Raw genomic sequence first — 13,963 nt, forward strand, 5'->3', positions numbered from 1 at the left:
GCTCAACTGTACAATAATTGCAACACTAAATCATGACTTATTTATGCCATATACAGATATGATTCTGCTCAAAACTGTGTATCACGCATTTCAGCTGACCAATATACATAAACCAAAAGTGAGCAGGTCTATGTTAGCATCCTCTGCACAAGTATATCAGCAAGCAATTATTAACCATTTATTATGACTGCATTACTAACAATAATACGAAAAATATAATGAAGGTCAAGAAGTGCATGCGAAATCATTTACAACTGAGCAGGAAAAATAATTATCAATTAAAAGTGTTTTGCTGGACATGAATGAAAGTAACTGAAAAAGCAAGCATTAGCTATTCACTCTGTACATTAGAGCTAGGTGACCCAAAGTCACAAAGAAATGTGCAAAGCGCAGAGTACAGTCATCATCACTTCCACAGGGTGGAGGCTTACAGAAGGACAAGCCTGGCACCAAAGAAGTGAGTGTGTGATGGACAAAAAAGGTCTCAGCAAATATACGATTGGCAGGGCCAGTAGCAACAGAATTATATCAGTCACGACATAGCTTCTATAACTTATATACAATATATGTGAGGTGATATGGCCAAGATGATTTTTAATGTGTGTGTACCTACATAAAAACAATCAAGCACTGTGCTAACACTATGTCCTGGCATCTTGGACTGGTGTGAGCTGTGCATAGTAGAGTAATAAGTTCAGCATCATCATACCTGACCATTAGAATTGCTACTGCCAGGAGTTCCACTACTAGTTTCATGGCCCTGGCTAGAACTTGGGGTACTATCTTAATGTGAATGATGTTTGCTGGCTGAGCTGTCATCATGGTTACATCCATCACCATGACCATGACCATGTTGCCCACCATGTATGGATGTGGACACCTCAATCTCTGACAGAGCAGTGTAAGTACTGCCACTATGGAAGTAAGATCTGGCATGACCACATCAGCTATCACCTGAGGATGTAGGAGCTCTCCAGCCACGTGGATGCTGACCCATGACCAGCAGATGGTCCATTACAGACATTGCCTGATCCACTGTATCATTCATCCTGTCCAAGGAATCACCCACATGGTTTAGGCAGTATACCACGTCAGAATACACAACATTTAATACTCGCATTCTCTTTCCTGAGGCCCTGGTGAAACATGCCTGTACCTCTGTGATATGTTGCATGGCACCTAATGACACACCCCCATCAGGAGGAGGGTGTACAGCAGGCCTCCTCCAAGCACCACTGCCTTCACCCCTCTGTGGCATTTCATCATCACAATGACTATGGGGAGACTCAGCCAGCTCTGCAACTGGAGTAACCACACTACCCTGATCAACTGTGTCACCCTCAACCAGTCATATGTCTGCATGCTCTGGGGCTTGGATATGCATAGGCATACTAACTGTTTCTAAAATATGGACACAGGATGTGGGAGCCACAACTTTTGGATCAACTGACCTTGCGCCACCCCCCAGACTGTGTCTCTTCATCACTGCCATCATCATCAAAGGCTACTGATACTTCGACATAAAGGTAGTAGGATCTCCACAGTGCTGGTAGCAAGATCATCTATGATAACAAGTAATCAACACAAGAAACAGAGAAATAGAATAAAATCTAATCAAATTTATTTTATGTAAAATGTAATTTAAGCAATAATAGATGTAAATGCAATTAAAAAGGATGTTTATGTATACATAATCTACTTTACATACAGTAATAAGAATAAAAAATGTGTGCTTAACCATGCGCATGTGGTCATGTCAAATCAGTACCAGATGTGCCTACACAGAAGCAAGGGATATGAAACACAGTTGATAAGCATCACAATTCAAATGACACAAGATCCAGAAAACAGTCCCCTTTATATCTTCAAAATAAGAAACATCTTATGCAAAAGTCTAGTCTACAATTTCCTTCTTCCCCAACATCATTCTATCTCAGTTTCTTCTCCCCCACCATCATTCTATATCAGTTTCTTCTCACCCACCCTTTTTGCTTGTGAGTGCTCTCTGTCTATCTCTCTATATAATACACATATATTATATATATATATATATATATATATATATATATATACACTCACACACATATACAAAGACATGAGAAATAATTTTATTAGATGGTGTACTTGAAAGTTCAGCAGTAGACAAATTTCAGTTGTCCTCCACCTCAGCACCAACATCATTGAATCATTGTCAACCTCCTGCTGAGCTGTCTGGATGTCTGACAGGGAACAGGAATTCCTCTGTCTCAGTCAGTGGTGGTTCAGAAGCAGGACCACAAGCAGAAGCCATCCATTCCTAGGCAATAGCAGCTGCCTAATGTTTTGCCTTATTTATCATATCACTGACCTGATGTCTGATTTTTTTGATAATTATGGCCATGTTCTCCTACTGCATTCATGTCATTAAGCACCTGCTCCCAGATATGGTCATGGGAGGATTTTTTAGCTCTGCCTCTATCTAACAGGAATAAACCATGTTACCATACAGCCTGTATGATAACTTAGTTCACCACAGATGTGTATGGCTGTTTACAGAGACCAGATGCCCTGGGTACCATAGTCCTGCATGAGATGAAACATAAAAATAAATAAAAAGAAAAGAAAAATAATTCAAGCAAAAAGTAAGTTTTAGCATAATAAATTGGTATGAATGTATTCAACCATCATACAAAAAATAATTTAAAATGTATGGCTCTGTATAAATACAAACAGTTAATATAGAAATCTAACTCTTAAAAAAAGAAAGAAAATGAAAAACAATGACAAAAATCTGCAAGGATGACAACACTCTGTACTACATAGCAGAATTAGCAAAGAATTTAAACTTTGGTAGCAGTCAGATATAGGTCACAGGATTAACACATTTGTTGGGCTACAAATGTAATCTCCCTGACATTGATAATAGTGATATAAGAATTTTTTAAAACAACTCTTCAGATTCTCAGATAAAAGTTTCTGTAATGACAGGTAACATTTACTTACAAAAAATAATGTTACAAAATAAATGATATGCATTGCTATGCCTACAGTAGTGGACAAGCAATGCAATCCATCAGTAATCCATCAGTAATGTAAAAATTAAATCAATTTGTAAAAAAACACCAACATACCTTTACAGTAAAGCAGCTGTTACAAAATAATAAAGTACTGCAAGTCAAATAACAGTATCAAACTCTCTAGATCTAGTCTCCCATTCTATGTTGCAAGTTCCTTACCAGCGTGATTAGCTTATTAAGTACAGATTCAGCCCTCTGAGCACCATGACTGTGCAAATCAGGTGTGAACTCATTAGCATTCAGGAATTCTGCAATCTGCACTAAGTGCAAGACAGAGAAATATGGTGTGAGAACCTGTACAATTCTGTGCACATGCCCCTAGCGTTACAAGAAAAAGCACTGAAAAGTGTCACTTGGTAAGGGATTGCAATTGTGAATGATTAGTCTGATTGCAATAATAGTCAGTGCTTTACACTCTTTCCTCTTTGATGTACACTTACTGAGGCTGTTTCAGGGAGAAGTGAGTTATCAACAAGTCAGGGATTAGTTGCTTATGACCACACTGTGCCTCTGACTAAAAATATGCTTTCAGTTTTAATGAAGAACATTAGAAATTTAAACAGACGTCAAAAGCAATCCCAGTAACATTGCATTCATGTTGGAAAAGCACAGATAAGAAAATGACATTCACAAAACAAAGAGAAGAAAACACTAAAACAACTGCAGTGTTGTAAATATTTGTTTACTATTGTGAGAGAAAGTATTAGCTTAACTGTTGCCAATACCCCATTCAATACCCATTCATCCACAGATCTACTGGCAAATTACAAAGGACAACTTTCAGAACTTGTTTTTGTTGGACCTTTAATGCCACAGAATAATTTAATAAAGCCCACACTTTTTTCTATGTAGGCATTGTGCTGTTTTGCTTACACGGCTTTGAACATTTTTAAATTCAGTAACATATGTGCCAACACGGAAACTTCTATGGCATGCAAATCACCTCATAAGCAGGTAAAGGTCATGCAAATGAGACAGATAGAGTGATTCAGCAAGCAGATAGGTGTATCTTTAGACCCCGTGTCAGGACAGAAAAAAGGGGTTGTAAAAATGCAGATATTTGGACAGAAATGTCATACCACATACACATATGAGCGAAACTATGATCCTATATGTCAGAAAAATTAAAGGAAATAAGTTAAATACATTTTTTAATAATCTGACCATGTTTGCGTGGCAAGCTGCAGTGCACAAACATGCTTTATAGAAAAATAAAAAAAAAATTTGAAAAAAAAAATAATTAGTATGTGACAGAAATGTATTACATGACTGTGTGTGTGTCGCAAGTGTCAGGTATGTATAGCTTCAACAGTAGAAGTACTGCATCTACCTCCACTCAGGAGAAACATTTAAACTGGTAGAGGAATCCCCCAGCCCCTTATCCCATTTGTAACATAAACATCTTCTCTGCAGCACACTGACAAGGTCATCCTTTCATATATGCATTCTCTCACTATAAAAGACAGACTTCTCCTGTGGAGTTAATAAAAGTGCTCTCTAAATGGTGTAATTTGATAGGTTGAGGGTTCAAATCAGCATTGCTTAAATAAGGTGACTGTGTGCAATGTAATACGAATTGGCTCAATGACAGCACCCTTTATGGACCTATTTTCAGTTGCAGAGGGCTACAGTATACATTTCTAGTATCTCCAGCATAACCCAGTTTTGGAAACACACTGACTACATAATGCTTTCAAAACTGCACTATTTTAAAGTTGTAATATGACTTCTGTGGTGATGGCTGCTAATACTGTTCTCACATGATTGTGTAAATAAACAGGTAGGTGGTTTGAATCCAGTGCTGATTGATTACTGGGAGTGTGTGCTTCTGTCTGGTGTTGTGTAGATAAGGCTCTAAATACTGTACATATAAGATGTGTAACTGTACAATGTTATTGTGCTTTTCCACCACTTTCTTTCCTTTTTAACAGAACAATCACCCATTAAGCAATGGTGACGTCATCCATTCAAGTGTGCACTGCTACAGTTATACACCAATATCTCATGTTGCACTTATGATTCAGGCAATGTTTATTAGCTTGTAATGTCAGGTAGTCAGTTCAAATCCCACTATTACTCCTTAGACTGACTTGTATCAGTATGACTGTCAATGTACATGTAGGTCACAATGTTGTCACTTACTCTCTGCTGTGTACATGTACAGCTGGAGATTCCTCTTACAAAAACTCCTGTTCATTTTTTCACAGAGAAATGCTTTGTTTAATACTGATGATGCCATTTGATGAAATTTGCCTTTTGTAATAGTAGTGTTCGGTCTTCTCCTCTGATGTGATGACATTAGACCATGTTCTGTATGTTGTTGCCTTGGTAAGCCATAGGTTTGAATCCCTGATTATCTGCACATTGTGCATGATTGGGAATTTCCCATCATAGTGACAGCTGCATTATGCATCATGTGTGTTTGGGTATACCTAGCATCATGCAATATTATGTGACAAGACATATTGCACCAATATTTTAACTAAATTACTGTCACAAATATGCCTTTCAGCAATAAGATGATGTAATGCCTTCAAATACACAAATATGTCACAATTGTAGTAAGACTTCTCCTGAGGCATGTTCATTCTTCATAGTATCATGTAGCTTCTGTGGTCACATTGGTAGGTGTTCAAATCCCTCAGTGAGTGACTATAATCATTGTGTGTCAATATACTGCTATGCATTAGTGACATCCTTTACAGTTATAACGTGTACATTTATGTTGGGGAGGCTTCCCCATCCCTTTTACCTCAAACAACTGGTTTGCAACATAATCATAGGATGTAATGACTACATAGATGGAGTCTCACAGTTGTGGTAATACTTCCACTGTGGTGTGTGATTCACACACATTTCATTAGCATGTGTACTTTGACAGGTGACTGTTCAGTTCCAGCAGAGAGCAGCATTATATGAGTACACTGACATGACACAAACATCATTGCATTAAATTATTTGTATCCATTTTTATGCTGAAAAACAACTCTCAACACATTTGGGGATTTCATGTCAGTGAATCAAGTTTCTTGTGGTGCAAGTGCTCCTGTGGTACATGCAGTGAGTACTGACCTGTGTAGCATATCTACATGGATAAAGTGTGTGCAAAACAATGTGGACAGAAAAAACTGACTTCACCCAGCAACACTGATATTAGGCTGCTCACAGTTGTGTGAACATTGACATAGGTACTTCCTTTCCATCCGTCTAACAAACTGATGTTGTAGAAATTACCATCAAAAGTTTTTTCTCATTTCACACCTTGATTTCTGTTATTTGTGAAAAGTTCCATTACTATCGCTTGTGGCAGACCCAGTCAATACACAGCTCTGTAGAGTGTGTAGTATGATTGACAGGGGGATTGAATCTGGTAACATCTGTCTGTCAGATAACTGTGTCAGGCAAGTGTGGCTTAGACAAAAAAAGAAGTTATGGCACAGCAAGAAGGTCACATGTTTAAAGTCTCACACTCAATGTTAGGAGGTTCATTCCCATTACATTAGGAGACTGATGCAATCCCTTTAAGGGTGCTCTTCATGACACAGCCAATACACCTGTTTCTGTGGCATCAATGGCTAATATGCACCTCTCTGAGATCTATTCTGGCATGTGTTTGAGTCTGACAAGATGTAAATAATGAGCATGTCAGTGATTACTCACAGGCATTACCTATTTTACAAATAATAATGCTCTCCATTGCATATCTTTATATAGGCATGCATGTGTGACTGAAATTCATTTTGTTCACCCTGTAAAATTTTATAGGACATGAAGGCTTATTTAACATTTCTTATTGCATGTCATGCTACTAAATTATCAAAAGTTGTGTGTGGCCCTGTGTAATGAGCTTTTCTTGCTTGTTGATGTTGTTTACTTGATGTTATGGTACTGTTTGCTGTAATGCCCAATGTAAAGGTGCGATAAATATGCAAGATTTAGCAAACAGACCTTTAAGTAACGAAAGTCATGAGCTATTTGTTGTCACTTATTGCTCTTTGTCAAGACTTAATTTAATTAGTCTCTGTAATACTGACTTTGCCAGCATCCATGCAATGGAGTTAGTGACCTATAGGTGGAGGATAACAACATTTGTCACAAGCCAGTGTACATTATGCTATACAGGAACAATTGCTTCCTCTCAGCCCATACCAGACATACTTTCACCTCTATCTACCTTCTTACCTCCCTAATGTACGTTGCACCCCTTCAAACCAATTTACCAGTATCCATCACTTTCAAATTAGAAAACTGTTACATCAAAATTTCCAAATTCGCCACCAACACCAAAAACTCCTCTCATCACCGCCTTGACCTTCGCTCTCTAAATTGGCGTGAACTTCCAAATTATCTGGACTGACTTCAACTTATAACAGCTCATAGACTACTCTTCAGCCCAACCAAATGCCCTACCTATACAAAATCCTTCTCCCTTACATACAGAACTCTTAGGTCTGCTCAACAAAACTTAATTACTGTCTATAAACCTAACCATCCACCAGGATAACTACTCCTCTCCTGCTCCTTAGCCAAAAAATGGAATTCTCTCCCTCCTACCGTAAGAACAATGCTGAATGTGGAAAACTTAACCCACCACCACTCCTATCTCTCCTCTAATTGGAAATGTAACTCCATCCTTCCAACCTAGCTCACCCCTCCCTTCTTACCCTTCTATATCTAAGCTTTATTTCCATCTTCTTATGATAACTGTCTCTTCAAAATATTAACAATACTCACTCACAAGAATCTTCCTTCTTCCAATCTGCAACCCTACTTATCTCAATATTTTGATTGTTACATTGTCGTTATAAGAAGGCCTCAGACGAACTAATGTCTAGAATTTGATAATTACAACTGGCTTTCTCAAAACAATTTTGTAAATACTCTTCTTTGACTTGTATATATTTGTATTTGTTTTGACTTGTACATACATTTGTATTTGTATTCACATCTGCTGTATATTTTTCTCTTTGTTTTACTTGCATTTTGTATCCTACTCTATTTTATTGTTGGAGTTTTTTTTCCCGGGCCTCCACTGAAAATGGGTTCCCTCGGCCCAGTGGACTTCCACGTTTATCAAACTGGAAATAAATAAATAAATAAATAAATAAATGTGCAATTAAATCTAACAGGTCAGTTACTAATACACATTAATGCTTCACCTGAGTGTGTTGTATGTTAATGCATGGAGATAAGGTTATTCATTTATGACACTACAGTGCAGAAAGCTGTTACTTTTATTTTTAGCAAAGCTCACTTCAGGGCTAGCTATACATTACAATATACTGCATTCACATCTGTATTTTAATAGATTTATTCAAGTCAGTATGTCAGGTGTGGCAGTTACACCAGGTATGACAGATGTCATATCATGATTACAGTAACACAAATTCATCATAGATACAAACAATGATAGTCTGACATTTGCTAATTTGCCCATTGGCTGATTTATTAATGGCATAATGCTGGAATAGACTTTTATTTTCTTCATGTCTTTTGTGGGCTATATATCCATGTGTGATATACACAAAGCTATAGCCTATACAAATTGATATACATCATGACATTCAGAAACAAAACTCCTTTGTCAGTGGACTGATTACACTTGACTTATATTTTAACTTATGTAAATGTTCGCAAATGCAACATTAGCATGACTCATTTTGCATTTATATATGTCAAGTCTGCTATAATTAGATAAATGGCAATATGTATATACTGTATATCAAATCATTATTCTGTTTATATCCTGTTCAATGTGACATGTGTGTTATGTGTCAGAACCATCAATATTTTGCTAAATACATACACAACATGCATATACAGTCAGTCCCCCGGATTCACAAACCCTCTGTGTAAGACTTAATAAGTCTTACTCGTAGGCTGCAGTTGAATGGTATGATGTCAGCATGCCATGAATATTCATGAGGGCACGCTGACTCAACCATAACACATACACGGACCGAGTATGAAAGCAGGGGCCGTGTCTGACTGCCGAGCAGTCTAAATCTCCACGCCCCTGCAAGTGTAGTAAAAGCAAAATGTGAATACACAAGAGCAAGTTCGCTCAAATGTACTTGCACACAACACCACACTCCCTGACACTGTAAACCCCCATCACAGTTATAAAACGGAAAATATATATTTTTTTAAATCCACGATATAGCTGCCCGTATTTGCATGTGTGTGCGCAGGTGTACCCATTGATTAGCCATAGTAAGCAATTCCGACATGGAAGAGCATAAGAAAGAATGGTTATACAAATCCCACCAAATTGCAATAGCGTAATGGTATAGCGTATGCACAAAGAGGAGGCATTCACAGTTCAAGTCCCACCACTCCCCTTCATATTTATAGTAGGAAACACAAGGATGAGGACCACCACGATTATGCAGCAAAAAATTCTTCTTTATTGAGTACAGAAACAAGAGAGATGAGCGCTTTCACGTACAGGCTGTACGCTTCTTCAGATCTATTTAATTGTAGCTAAGACAGTTCTTATATAGTACATTTAATTGATAAATTGTTAAATACATTAATTAATCAATTAACGTGATGATTCCATAGCTAGATCAGAAAGCTGTTACTTCAAATGAAATACATGCTGTTTCTGAAGAAAAAAAAAAAAATAGATAGTAACACATAGAAACATATATAGAGTTGATATTTATATATAAAAATACATATAACTGATAACATAATATATATACTCTTATTGTTATCATTAACAAGGACCTCAATCCTTAAGTAAATAAAATATAGTGTATTATATAGTGTATTATATTATAAAGAAATGGCACTTATAGCTGAAAAAAGTATGTCGCTATGGTGTATACAGCTTATTTGATTAAAATTTACTTCATATGTAAGCATCGAAAAAGGTCAGCTTCGTACAAATATTCTAAGTACTTCTTTCATCAAATTAAACTGCGACCTAGCAATATGTGTCATGTTCAAGGATCATAATAAAACAAAACTACTATAGCTTATCAAAATCTCTAAGAAATAAATATATATACCTATATCTAACGGCAAAACACTAAGAGACCATATATGTGGGACTGCGCAAAATCAGATCTATATCTCCTTTCGTTTCGGGGCATATCAAATACTAAAATCTTCTGCATTTTCAAGTACGTTGTTATAAATATGTGTGTATGTATGAACAACACATATACCTAAGTGAAAATTATGATTATATCTAAATAGAGATTATATGTATGTTTATTTATCGATGTGCAAACAATACATTTTTGTGCAAATAACATTTAACATTTTATATAAGGCTTATCTAAAAAACATGATGTAGTATAAAAAACTTGATACTGTATAAAAATATATATATATATATAAAAATAATATAAAAAAAAAAAATATATATAAAATGTATAAAGGTTGAAAGTAAAAGTTCATATTTATGTTCATATTTATGTTTTAAATCAGTATTCGAAATAATACCAGACATATATGATTAAAATGTTATTAAAAGCAGTGACATGGCCAATGTATCAGTGAACAAAATAAATATTTTTAAAGTACCCAGATATATAATAGGCTGCTGCTAAGCAATGCTTTACCCAGCAAAACACAGGTGCCCATATTTTAATAACACTTTACCCAGCTAAACACAGGTGCCCATAGCTTAATAGCGCTTTATCCAGCTAAACAGAGGTGCCCATAGTTAAATATCGCTTTACCCAGCTGAACAGAGTTGCCCATGGTTTAATAGTGCTTTACCCAGCACAATAGAGTTGCCCAAAGTGTAAAAGCGCTTTACCCAGCGCAATGTGTTTGTGCGGACGTGCGCGCCGTGCCAACCAGTGCAGTGTAGGGCACCAGGCAGCAACGTAGAGCTAAGTTGCTTAAACGCAGCCACACCCCCTAGCCTGTCTAGACAGTATTAAAATAAAACAATGACAAGGTTAGAACCTAGGACCCTGTGTATCATAATAAAAGTACAGAACCACTAAGCCATGACAACATAGGGGAAGCAGCCACCATTAACATTCATATACTTATGAATGGTAGTTTAACCATTACTAAACAGGTCTGCAGTCAGCCGTGAATTTTATAAAATGACCAATCACAAAAATGTGTGGGAAATGTGGCATATTTAAGCCCCATAGGCAGGAATACTCGCCATAACTGATTGTAGCACACATTTGCAGTCAGAATGGCAGGTGTAGGAGAGGGTTCACGCTTCCGAGTGCAACGTTGAGGCATCGAGGAGTCAAAATACATGGTTTGGCTCCTTGTCCACCATCACGAGTCAAGACTCCTGCAGGGCCAGTTCCAAGGGATGGAGTACAAGGCAGAAGTTTGGAACTGGTTAGCTCGTGACCTCACCAGTGCCACAGGCATTCCCCAGACTGGTGAGCAGGTCCATCACCACCATGCAGACCTGAAGAGACGAAAGCTGGACTGCCTGAAGCAGTGGATACAGGAGGCCCGTGGGATGCAGGATGCCCCACAACTGAGTATGTAGCCATGGAATGCAGTATGTAAGAATTGATAATGGAGTATGTATAACGGATAGGTATGTTTTAATATCCCTTCATTTACTTTACAGCTGCAGGTGACCATGTTATGAATTAGCAAGCCTATGCTGATAGGCTGCTAAGGTTGCGCCACCAGGCAGGTTAGTGATTATTCTGCATGTATTGTTATATAAAATATTATTTGAGAGCATGGAAGAATGTGTTGTAGTCCAATAAAACAGCCATAGAATTGCCTGAATAAGTCCTCTGCATGTACTGCCAGATAAAAACATCAGAGAGGCAGAAAAAGATTGTAGTAACCCATTAAGAAAGGTAACATAAGTCTGGAATAATATCTCTGCAGGAACTTTCATATAGCATAAGTGAGTGAGCCTGAAAAAAGATTGTTCTAACCTATTAATAAAGGTATAATGTCTTGAACATGTCTGCCATAAACACCGTTAAATCAAATAAAGGAGTGAGCCTGTGGAATAGTGTGCAATGTCATTAATAAAGGTCTAAAACCCAGAGTGTGTCTGTGTCACAGAGTCTGAAATGTTGTTGTACCCTTGCATTATACAAACAGTACTGTTTGAAAATGTGCTGGCAACCCAGAGTTATGCAGTTCCATATAAAGTGGGTGATGGAAGTGCTAGTAGCTGTGAAACATATATACAGTCCACAATAGTCATTTACTGGCTGGCATGAATAAGTAAACCTGGCACACGTATAGCATGTAATTATTCACCAGAAATGTGAGTGTGTGTCAAGAAATGCAGGGTTCTGTACAAATCGAAGTGAAAATGTCATGTGAAAACATCCCAGATATGTAGATAAAGAAATATAAATGCAAACAAGAAATATGTAGCAGTAACATCTGCATCCTGGACAGTTAATGTCAGATATAGATCAGGCATATATTAAACTAGCCAAACCCATGACACAACCTAATGTATGGTGGGAAGTGTAATAATGCAGGTAGGGGATATACACTTGCAGTCACTGGGAATGTAATGTAGACTAAAAGGTCATTATAAGATATTAACCGATGTTTTTTCTACACCCTACCATATGTGCATAAACCATGCAATTCCACACCTCAATGGGTATGTGTAATCTTAAATATTTGTTGGGACATATGTCCTATTGTTTTATAAATATTTGCATTGATGTTGATGCATGTGCCCTGTTCAAACACCATGTTCATGGTGGCCTGTTGCTACCAAACATCCCTGCATGCTGTTGGAATATCCACTGTTGTTCAATATATGCATGTGTTATGCTTACTGTTCAACTGTTGGAACCTTGGTGTGTTGGGTTAATGGGAATATTACTGCATGCTGTTACAACTAATCTGGAATGCTGTTGTTTATGTTGTAATTAAATACACCTAATCACAGAACGTATGGGAAGGCCGGTCCCAGCGGACCCACCTATCCTTCCTCAGTTGGTGAGTGCACCTGGCACCAGTGGCTCTGGTGCCCAGCCCGGGCTCCCCTCCTCCATTGGTCCTGTGCCACCTTCGGGTGGAAGCACTGCAGGGGATGGGGCTCGTCCCCCCCCATGCAAGCATGGGTGGAGGAGGGCCACCTGTCACCCTTGCTAGGATCCGGGCTGTGGTGCGTAGGGATATCCAGTGTTCAGTCGCTGATCCCCTACGCCAGCTCAAGGCGAGAGTGGTGCATCTCACGGGTAAGCCTGCCCATCCTACACAGCCCCCAGCACAGCCACCCTCGGGGCTGTGAAGGTACAGTGGTGACTGCCCATGGGTGGGGATCTCAGTTCCACTGTTACCATCTGTGGGCTCATGGGCTTGCGATTTCTAAACATCCTTCCCCGTCAATTGTGTTCACCCACCCCATGTGTCAAACTCTGCCCCTGTATGCATCTTGTTTGCCTTGTCTGTTTACCTCCCCAACCTACCTCCCCAAATATATCTACTTCCTCTACCTCACATTCCACTCTCTCCTGAAAAAAAAAAAAAAGGGCAATCTGTTCCCACAAAAAAATTACGCCCCATATATAGCTGCCCAATTTGCACACGTCCGCTGGACATGTAAACTGATAATTCTAATTGGCAGTACAACATATTTTGTTGTCCTCACCCCTCTCTCAGGGGTGGAAGGTTTCAAATTTCACACCAAATTTCAAACATATGCACAGCCGTTGCTGGTAAAGAAATGGGCTGCTATGGACCTTCCCTACACCCATCCTGCACATTCCGAGCTGGTTTCCCTACTGTCTTTCCCTCTATGTGCCCCCTTTTTCACCACTTTCCTATCTCCCCATTTTCTTTTCTTTAAGAGAAATTAGTGCGGGGGTTAGCGGGAGTAAGCACTTTTAAGCAGTAGTTAGCAGGGGTGCACGAGTGTGAGCTTGTGTGCGTTTAGCTAAGCATCACTAAGCGTCACGCAAACCTGCGCAAACCCGCTT

This window comes from Protopterus annectens, chromosome 1.part0 (assembly GCF_019279795.1).
Source record: "Protopterus annectens isolate FY-2018-M chromosome 1.part0, PAN1.0, whole genome shotgun sequence".
Classification (NCBI taxonomy): domain Eukaryota; kingdom Metazoa; phylum Chordata; order Ceratodontiformes; family Protopteridae; genus Protopterus; species Protopterus annectens.